Here is a 10,129-nt window from a genome sequence, read left to right as displayed (position 1 = left end):
TCTATGTAGTAACCATAACACTTGAGACATTTTTCGCAGTGTGGTAGAGCATTTTAGGGGAGAGTTGGGTAGTATCGGACATCGGGTAATATCGGACAGTGAGTTTCTTTCATCTACAACCAGATGATAGTACCTGATTGACATGGTTACGTTTCTGTGATGTCGCATACAGTTACGTAACCACGTCATTCAGGTATTACCATCTGTGGTAGATGAAAGAAACGCACTGTCCGATATTACCCGATGTCCGATACTACCTAACTCTCCCCTAATGCTTCCATAAAAAAATTGCCTCAGTGAAGATGATAGATTCTTCACTTGTGCTTTCAAGTTCTTTCGTACGTGTAACACTTTGAGCTTGCTTGTGGAAACTGTTGAGCTGGTAAGATGGTAAGCGCTAAGTGCCAAGTCGGGGCTGTATGTCGGTTGATCGAACAAGTCCCACTTCAAACATCGAAGCAGTTGAAGTGTGTGTTATGTGGTGTGTGAGTTTGTATTGTTGTGTAAAAGGACTGCACCACCAGTTAATAAACCACATATTTTGCTTTTTATTGCCCGGAACTCACAGCACAGCTTCACAGGTGTTGGATACTCCTGTACGATAAGTAATCACATGAGCTCACAAAGTGAAACATGGCTTCCAAATTATTATTTAGCAAACTATGCTTACACAGACCTTTTAAGAATATTCGACTGGTCCTTACTTTTCATATTCCCCTCGTACATTCGTCACCTTGAATTCGTCCTCTGTTTACGGCTTCTAATTTTTATGTCTCCCATAATAATCTAATAAATAGAATTGCCGATTTGGGAGATCATGCGCCATGCTTTGAATGATGGCAGGACATAAAATGTTCCGCTTTCATTTTAAAATAATTTGTTATTAGCATTGTTAAGATTTTCAGAATTAATACAAAAGGGTGGAAGCGCATTATCTAACGAAATTTATAAGCTTGTACTTGCTATTTGGGAAAAGGAAATTGTACCAGAACAATGGAAGGAGTCCATTATCGTACCTATCTTTAAGAAAGGGGACAAGACTAACTGTAGTAACTTTCGAGGAATATCACTTTTGTTGACGTCGTACAAAATGTTGTCCAATATTCTTTTGAGAAGATTAACTCCATATGTAGAAGAAATTATTAGGGATCATCAATGTGGTTTTAGGCGTAATAGATCAACTATTGACCAGATATTTTGTATTCGACAGATAATGGAGAAAAAATGGGAGTATAAGGGTACAGTACATCAGTTATTCATAGATTTCAAAAAGGCATATGACTCTGTTAAGAGAGAAGTTTTATATGATATTCTTATTGAATTTGGTATTCCTAAGAAACTAATTCGATTAATTAAAATGTGTCTCAGTAAAACATACAGCAGAGTTCGTATAGGTCAGTTTCTGTCAGATGCGTTTCCAATTCACTGTGGGCTAAAGCAAGGAGATGCACTATCACCTTTACTTTTTAACTTTGCTCTAGAGTATGAAAGTCCAGGATAACAGAGAGGGTTTGGAATTGAACGGGTTACATCAGCTGCTTGTCTATGCGGATGACGTAAATATGTTAGGAGAAAATCCACAAACGATTAGGGAAAACACGGGAATTTTACTGGAAGCAAGTAAATAGATAGGTTTGGAAGTAAATCCCGAAAAGACAAAGTATGTGATTATGTCTTGTGACGAGAATATTGTACGAAATGGAAATATAAAAATTGGAAATTTATCTTTTGAAGAGGTCGAGAAGCTCAAATATCTGGGAGCAACAGTAACAAATATAAATGACACTCGGGAGGAAATTAAACACAGAATAAATATGGGAAATGCTTGTTATTATTCGGCTGAGAAACTTTTATCATGCAGTATGCTGTCGAAAAATCTGAAAGTTAGAATTTATAAAACAATTATATTACCGGTTGTTCTGTATGGTTTTGAAACTTGGACTCTCACTTTGAGAGAGGAACAGAGATAAGGGTGTTTAAGAATAAGGTGCTTAGGAAAATATTTGGGGCTAAGCGGGATGAAGTTACAGGAGAATGGAGAAAGTTACACAACACAGAACTGCACGCTTTGTATTCTTCACCTGACATAAATAGGAACATAAAATCCAGACGTTTGAGATGGGCAGGGCATGTAGCACGTATGGGCGAATCCAGAAATGCATATAGAATGTTAGTTGGGAGGCCGGAGGGAAAAAGACCTTTGGGGAGGCCGAGACGTAGATGGGAAAGTAATATTAAAATAGATTTGAGGGAGGTGGGATATGATGATAGAGACTGGATTAATTTTGCTCAGGATAGGGACCAATGGCGGGCTTATGTGAGGGCGGCAATGAACCTCCGGGTTCCTTAAATGCCAGTAAGTAAGTATTGTTAAGATTTTCACCTAGTTTGATAAATCTTATGGATTAAAATGTTTCTGGTTATGTTGGTATGCTAAACGTTTCCTTTTGTGACGATAATTCTATCATAGTCGGTTTATGGTAGCTAACTATTTTATCGTAAAATTACTTTTTTGTGAGTTCGGTCGAGCTGTTCTCCTTGTGTGGATGTCTGACTATATTAGCATACTATGCTAACTTACAATCTAGGCTCATCTCTCGCCCAGGCCAGCCGACTACGCTAAGGCATGTTGTGTATCCAGGTCTGCATACTCCGTACATCTGCGGCCGGGGATCGGAGAAATGATGATGAAATGGAAAAATGCTGAGGGAATTATGACGGTGTCTATATTGGACAAATGGCAGAATCCCTAAGAATAACCCAAATTGCGATCTTGTAGGATGACCAGATTCACGTCGATAGAAAAGAGGGTACAAAGCTTCAAAAAGGAGGACATTGTTCGAAAAAAGAGGACACAAAATATGTACTTAGATTTAGGCTTAGGCCTATATTATACTATAAATTACGTCAATATCTATTTTTTTTAGAAAATATTTAGGCCTACAGTACAGATTTAGGCTTATATCATACTTAAAAGTATGTTAATACTACAAAATAATTATGATAAAACTTAATAACAATTATTTTACAGTTAGCTACATATAAAGTCAAGGGAACTATAATTATTTATTAAAGAGGACAGAAAATATCTATTTAGATTTAGGCTTAGGCCTATATTATAGGGGAGAGTCGGGTAGTATCGGACAGTGAGCTTCTTTCATCTACCACACGATGATAGTACCTGATTGACATGGTTACGTTTCTGTGATGTCGCATAGAGAAACGTAATCATGTCATTCAGGTACTACCATATGGTGGTAGATGAAAGAAACGCACTGTCCGATACTACCCGACTCTCCCCTACTTAAAATTATGTCAATATCTATTTTATTACAGTATACTTAATAATATAAAATTATTTTACAGTTAACTATATATGAAAGCCAAGGGAACTATAATTATTATCAAAATATATAAAAAGACCGCACAAAATGTGAATTTAATATTACTTTGTAAGGAAAGAGAGTTATGATCGTTGGCAAAGAGTATATTCTGTCGATGTTGCTGCCACCTACAGGCAAATTACTTGAAAAAGACGTCAAATCAGATAATTTCAAAATATCAGGCATACATGTTACGAAAAGGAGGACATTTCTTGATTTTTTTAAATTCCGCCCTGACCCCGGACAAAGGCTGAAAAGGAGGACATGTTCGGATAAAAGAAGATGTCTGGTCACCCTACGATCTTGTCCGCCATAAGAGATTGAAAAATCCTAGACCTAGTTGGGACTCGAATCTGGACAGGCTGCTGGTCTATGGTCCAGTGGTCAGCATTTCTTGACTTGCGAGTCAATCCCTTACCACACAAGCAGGGTAAAGAGGTTAGACATGATCTCTCGCCCTCTCCTTAGCCGTCACTTGCCCATTCAAAGTTACAGAGTGTTCAAGTAAAAACGACAGACCAGTATTGTAAAATGAAAAAGAATTTCGCTTATGACAGACGATCATCTCGTTGTTCAGTTAAAATTCGCCATATGCAGCTTAAATCCTAATTTTATTGAGTTAATTACGCATCCATCTTAATGTTTATATTATGTATAAAACAACGGAAAAAATATATCCAATCATACAAAATGGGGGGAGGGGAATGAACAAATTGAGAGGTCACAAAGTGGGCGTATCTTACATGTATTACGACTCTACGTTGAGTACGGTTGATTGATTGATTTATTTATTCATTGATTGATATGGACATGTACCTGATAGTTTAACGATCCAAGACATCGGTATGAAGACCTTCATTTTCATAGCACAGCTGAATTTCTGCGCCATGTCCTGGCAGATGTTTTGCGGAGATAATCAAGGGTCACTTTGTTGAAGACATCTTCCACAGCTGCTCGTAATTGTGCCGTTGTGTTATAGCGGTGATTTCGCATTGTGTCCTTGATGAACTCCCATAGAGCATTATCAGGTGTTGTGAGGTCGGGACTTCGTGGAGGCCAGTCAAAGGGAACCTGATTATCTGCATATCCTCTTCCAATCCACCGGTTGGAAAAAGTCGTATTCAGATATCGGCAATGCGAAATTTGCTGGCGCTCCGGCCTCTTGCAAGACCACAGTGTCTTCGATACCAGCTTGTTGCAATTGTGGCACCAACCATTCACTAAGCATGTCCTGGTAGGCTGGGCCATTAACGGAACCTTGGAAGAAGAAAGAGCTGAATATGTGTGTTACACTCGGTGCAACCCATACCATGACGTGAGATTGATTTTTCTCCACTTCTTCATAAAAGAATGGGATTTCTTTAACCTAGAAGACGATGTTTCGTGAATGTATGCTCCGGTAGACGTATGACTTTTTTTATTAAGTCTTATCGCTGTCACTAATCTTTGTTCGATGGTAAACGGACTGTGGTCAGCCATGTTTGTTTATAACTTCACGGTTACCATGGTAGCATGGTATCAACGTAAACATGGTTCATTCTTAATGTTAGAATTAATTTTGTCTCACTGAAGCAAAGAAAAAATACGCAACAATTAATTACGGAAAATAATATGAAGCATGCAATATTTCTCATAATATTATGCAGCTTTGATATAAAATAATGTTACATTAAATACAGTACTATTAACATTTCTTAAGTATCTCTTATATTATTCCACATTAGTAGACTACCTCACGTTTTAAACAATAGTCCGATTTCCGCTATGTTAATATTTGTATTTGTGGACGTAATTCCACGCCGCTCCGCTAGATGTCAAGTCCGCGATTTTTCGCACTCACGTCAATGCTGCTAGTATACAGCTGTCCGGTATTATTATAGTAAGGTATTTGATTTTAGTATATTTTTAGTAAGTCAATATTTTATTTTATTAGAGTTTTTTTATTTCTTCTAATCTTTATATAGGCCTAATTTCTTCTAATCGTGTAATAGTCAATTAAATCCCACTCAAGTTTTGATTTTCTCTAGATAAATCAGAACCTCTAGTGAGATTACTGTAGATAAAACCATTTATTTTTACATAAATAAATCGGTAAAATGAACAATTCCAACGCGATTAAATTGACAGTAAACACAACTATTTCAAAACAAACTCGTTACCATGACAACTGAGTGCTTACATTAAAAATATTTCAGTGCTCAAAGGTTTTAAATGTATAACAATCACCGAAGATGCGAGTAATTTAGAGTAAGCTGAATAATTTCAAGGGAAAAATTGTTCCGGGGCTGGGTATCGATCCCGGGACCTCTGGTTGAACGTACCAGCGCTCTACCAACTGAGCTACCCGGGAACTCCACCCGACACCGTCTCAACTTTTCCCTTTATATCCACACAACTCGCGTGGGCTGACGAAACGCCAGAGACCCACATCGAGTGCACACAATCTCTGTGTGACTTGGAATTGTGGTTTTCTGTTAACGTACACAGTGACGTATATATTATGCAAATCTAGTCTTTCAGGTATAGCTCCCTGTAAAGCAGATTTGAATAATTTCAAGGGAAAAATTGTTCCGGGGCCGGATATCGATCCCGAGACCTCTGGTTGAACGTACCAGCGCTCTACCAACTGAGCTACCCGGGAACGCCACCCGACACCGTCTCAACACAATTCCACAATTCCAAGTCACGCAGAGATTGTGTGCACTCGATGTGGGTCTCTGGCGTTTCGTCAGCCCACGCGAGTTGTGTGGATATAAAGGGAAAAGTTGAGACGGTGTCGGGTGGAGTTCCCGGGTAGCTCAGTTGGTAGAGCGCTGGTACGTTCAACCAGATGTCCCGGGATCGATACCCGGCCCCGGAACAATTTTTCCCTTGAAATTATTCAAATCTGCTTTACAGGGAGCTATACCTGAAAGACTAGATTTGCTTAGAGTAAGCTATCTTTTAGTTTTGGAAAGACATGCAATTTTACGAAGCTCTGTGTTTTACTCATAAATCGACGTCAGACTGAGGAAAGGAACTGGACGTGACAGGCCTGTTAGCAGCAATTCGGCTGCCTTCTATTTGAAGGTCTGTCCCAAGGACCTAGCCGGCCATAACTCACTGCAATCTTATCGCAAATTGGCGTTTAATGTTACGATTGTTTTGTTGCTGTTGCAGGAAATGACAGTCCGTCTTATAATTATGTTAATTTCGAAAACAACATTAAGATAGCGTCGTGGTAACTTACTGTTGCCGATATCTCTTGAACCTAATCTATTTAATGACGTTGCCTCAATTGCATCACTTTACGGGGTCGGAACAGGCAAAAATGTCCAGACTTTGAAGACGATGTCTCTGTTTCTTCCTAGATCATTGATCCTGGCTAGTCCGCGAACGTTTTGTAGTTTCATCGATTCGCTCCTGTTTTCCCTTCCATCATTACTCCATAATTTACAATTATTCTTGTGACTAGAGCCGGATTTTATGTAATATGAAAATAAGAAATAATATGTAGCTAAAAATATGTCAAAATATGTAATAAAAAGGCTTCGTATTTCAGCTACCTTTAAACTGGAATGAAGTTGCCTGATTCAAGTATATGCATGGGCGGCTCGTCCATAAGAGCTGCGGAGCTGCAGCACTCCCTGCTTTGACAAGAAAATAAAAATAATATTTATTTTAATTTGCAGAAGAATTGTTACAGCTTTTATTGGTAAATTGCTTTATATTTCATCTGGCCGGGAATATGTACTATTATCTTATGCATAATCTTTTTGCGCTCGACTGTATTGGAATTGGCACTGCATTGAAAGTCGTCCTGGGATCTGCAGAGTGGTCAGCTCATAGAGAGTGTGTCTTGCATGGTCAGGGGGTAGAGAGGTGAAAGGAAGCAGAGGGAAACTGCCGCTCTTTAAAACCCATATCTCGCTGCAGTGGCTTGCAGAGCCAGGCCACAAGGGATCTTTCCTCTCCTCCCACACCGCTATTGTAATGCTGCGTCAAATGGATTCTCTATTCCCTTGAAACTTAATGACAAAATTTTTATTTTCTCTTTACATACTTATTGTTGTAGAATCTTATCGAGTTAATATAACGAAATTAATATTCTCTTTTGCCTTATTATTACGTATACTGTATATCCAGCCTCCAGCAGAACCTAATCTTTGCCTTAACTCAAAATGATTGCACGAGTAGAATCCTTTTGATAAAGCACGTAAAATACGAAAGAGACTTCTTTTCCAGTTTTAGAAAAATTGTTGACCATCAGTAAATCTGAGTGTTGCTTTGGTGTGACGTCTTAATACCGTAACTTAACCAGTGCAAATTTGGAAGCATGAGTGTGTGTGAATTACAGAATATTAATTTTATTTTTCTCAATTTTCCCTTGCGGAGAAAAATTGAAGTGAAATTAAAGGGTCGTTCGTTACCCGACTTAAATCTTAAGTTTCATCCAGCCGAAATAGTGCATATATGTAAGGAAGTATAACAATGAAATTTACGCTAAGCATTTGTGGTTACGTGGATGTGAACAAAAAAATCTGTATTTTGTTTTCTTTGCCTTTGTGGTTACGTGGATGTGAACAAAAAAAATCTGTATTTTGTTTTCCTTGCCTCCTCTTCGGTGGTGATGCTGCATGGACTAGGAGTGGTGTGACAAATTTAGGACATTTGTCCCTAAAAAGCAAAATGCACGAATCTTCGCAGTCTGACCTGAAAAATGTTGTTTCATTGGCAATGTTACGCAACTCATACTCTTGTGCAATTAAGTGAAACGAACAGAACAAACATGCTCAAACATAATCAAGAAGTGAGAAAAAATCGTGAAATTATTAAAAAAAATATTGATTGTATCAAATTTTGTGGCCAATATGAACTTCCCCTTAGGGGACATGATGAAAAAACGATTCGAAGAACCCTGATGTGTTTCGTGGGTTGCTACAGTTCGTGAGTAATCTAAACGAGCCTCTCAAAAATCATTTGGAACATGCCACTGTTTAAGGTTATTCTAAGACAATTCAGAATAAACTGGTAGATTGTAAGTTGAGTGTCTGCCGCTCTGAAATTCAGACTGAAATCGATGGTATTAGTTTTTCTTAGGGATTAGCAAATGGTCCCACAGACATCTCCCAACTAAGTCAGGAAGTTTTGGTTTTTCGATATGTAGTGCATTTATTTTTTGTCCTATAGCCTACTTATTAGTAATGGTATCAAGAAGTGAAATTTGTATGTACCGAAATCTACTGCAGCTCTCCCAATCCACAAGTTCACGAGCCGCCACTGAGTATATGTGACGTCACAGCGCAGGTACAGGTACGTTCGTATACAAAATAGTTACGCATCCTCTGCCCTGTTTCTCTAGAATGTGAAAACCTGGACGCAGTCATAGAGAGTAGTTTTATCGATCACTGCTCTTACTAGTGTATTATTTAAATAACTACATCTTTGTGGCTGATTGAAGGTTCATTGCAGAGGTAAAATGCCTTGGGTAAGACGCTCAAGCCTTGTAATATTGCAGAGCGAAGTTGAGGATATTTGAACTAATATTTTCAACAACATTACATATAAATGTGTAAAATATACGTAAAAGTGACAAAAACAATGCATTGAAAAACACTGCAATACCAAAAGGCACAAAAAGTGTGTTGAACGTAATAAAAAAGAACCAGTACCATCAAAATCTGAAAATTATGAACATAATTATTAACTCGACGTTTAGCATGGATTAGTGTAGCCTACCATGATGTTCAGTGCCAACATCTCAATAAATTAAATAATCTACATTTTAGGGAATTTCTGGAAAACTTTATAGAAAATTAGTGGGGTTTCAGTGATGAGCGACATGCAATATCCCAATGAAACAAGAAAAAATATCAGAAAATAGGAATATCTTGTACTACAATAACCATAACGTCATGTGCTATTAAAAGAATTTCTTGCAATATAAAATCATTTCAAGTGACATCCGCTTATGTTGAAGTTCCGTAACTTACGAATGCACGTTATTATTCACTGCAAAGATCACGACGAAAATGAACATCACGGCTCAAGCATGTGTTTACTAGCTTTATAGCTTCAGAACGTCTGGAGTTGACTGTACTCCACGAACACGCAGCGACGACCTGTTTGTTTATATCCTTAGGCTTTCCGTTGCATTAGGCTACCTGTGTTCGGGGTGCTATATACCCAATGTGTCTTTAACTTCAGTCTTTGGGTAGCTGGAATACTGAGCCTAGTAATAAATAAAAAAAAAAATATGTAGCTTAAAATCTAAGCTTTATTAGATGTATTTTTGCACTAGTGTTGCCAACTTTTTTGAAGAAAATACGGGAGACTAAGAAATCGGCAGAATTTCACATAGAAAACCGACAAATTATTCAGTTCAGTTACCTATTTAAAAGAAAGAAAGAAAGAAATGAAGAAAGAAATGAAGAAAGGAAGAAAGGAAGAAAGGAAGAAAGAAAGAAAGAAATGAAGAAAGGAAGAAAGAAAGAAAGAAAGAAAGAAAGGAAGAAATGAAGAAAGGAAGAAAGAAAGAAAGAAATGAAGAAATGAAGAAAGGAAGAAAGGAAGAAAGAAAGAAAGAAAGAAATGAAGAAAGGAAGAAAGAAAGAAAGAAAGGAAGAAAGAAAGAAAGAAAGAAATGAAGAAAGGAAGAAAGAAAGAAAGAAATGAAGAAAGGAAGAAAGGAAGAAAGGAAGAAAGGAAGAAAGAAAGAAAGAAATGAAGAAATGAAGAAAGGAAGAAAGGAAGAAAGAAAGAAAGAA

This window comes from Periplaneta americana, chromosome 9, assembly GCF_040183065.1.
Source record: "Periplaneta americana isolate PAMFEO1 chromosome 9, P.americana_PAMFEO1_priV1, whole genome shotgun sequence".
Classification (NCBI taxonomy): Eukaryota; Metazoa; Arthropoda; class Insecta; order Blattodea; family Blattidae; genus Periplaneta; species Periplaneta americana.
This window is presented reverse-complemented; position numbering follows the sequence as displayed.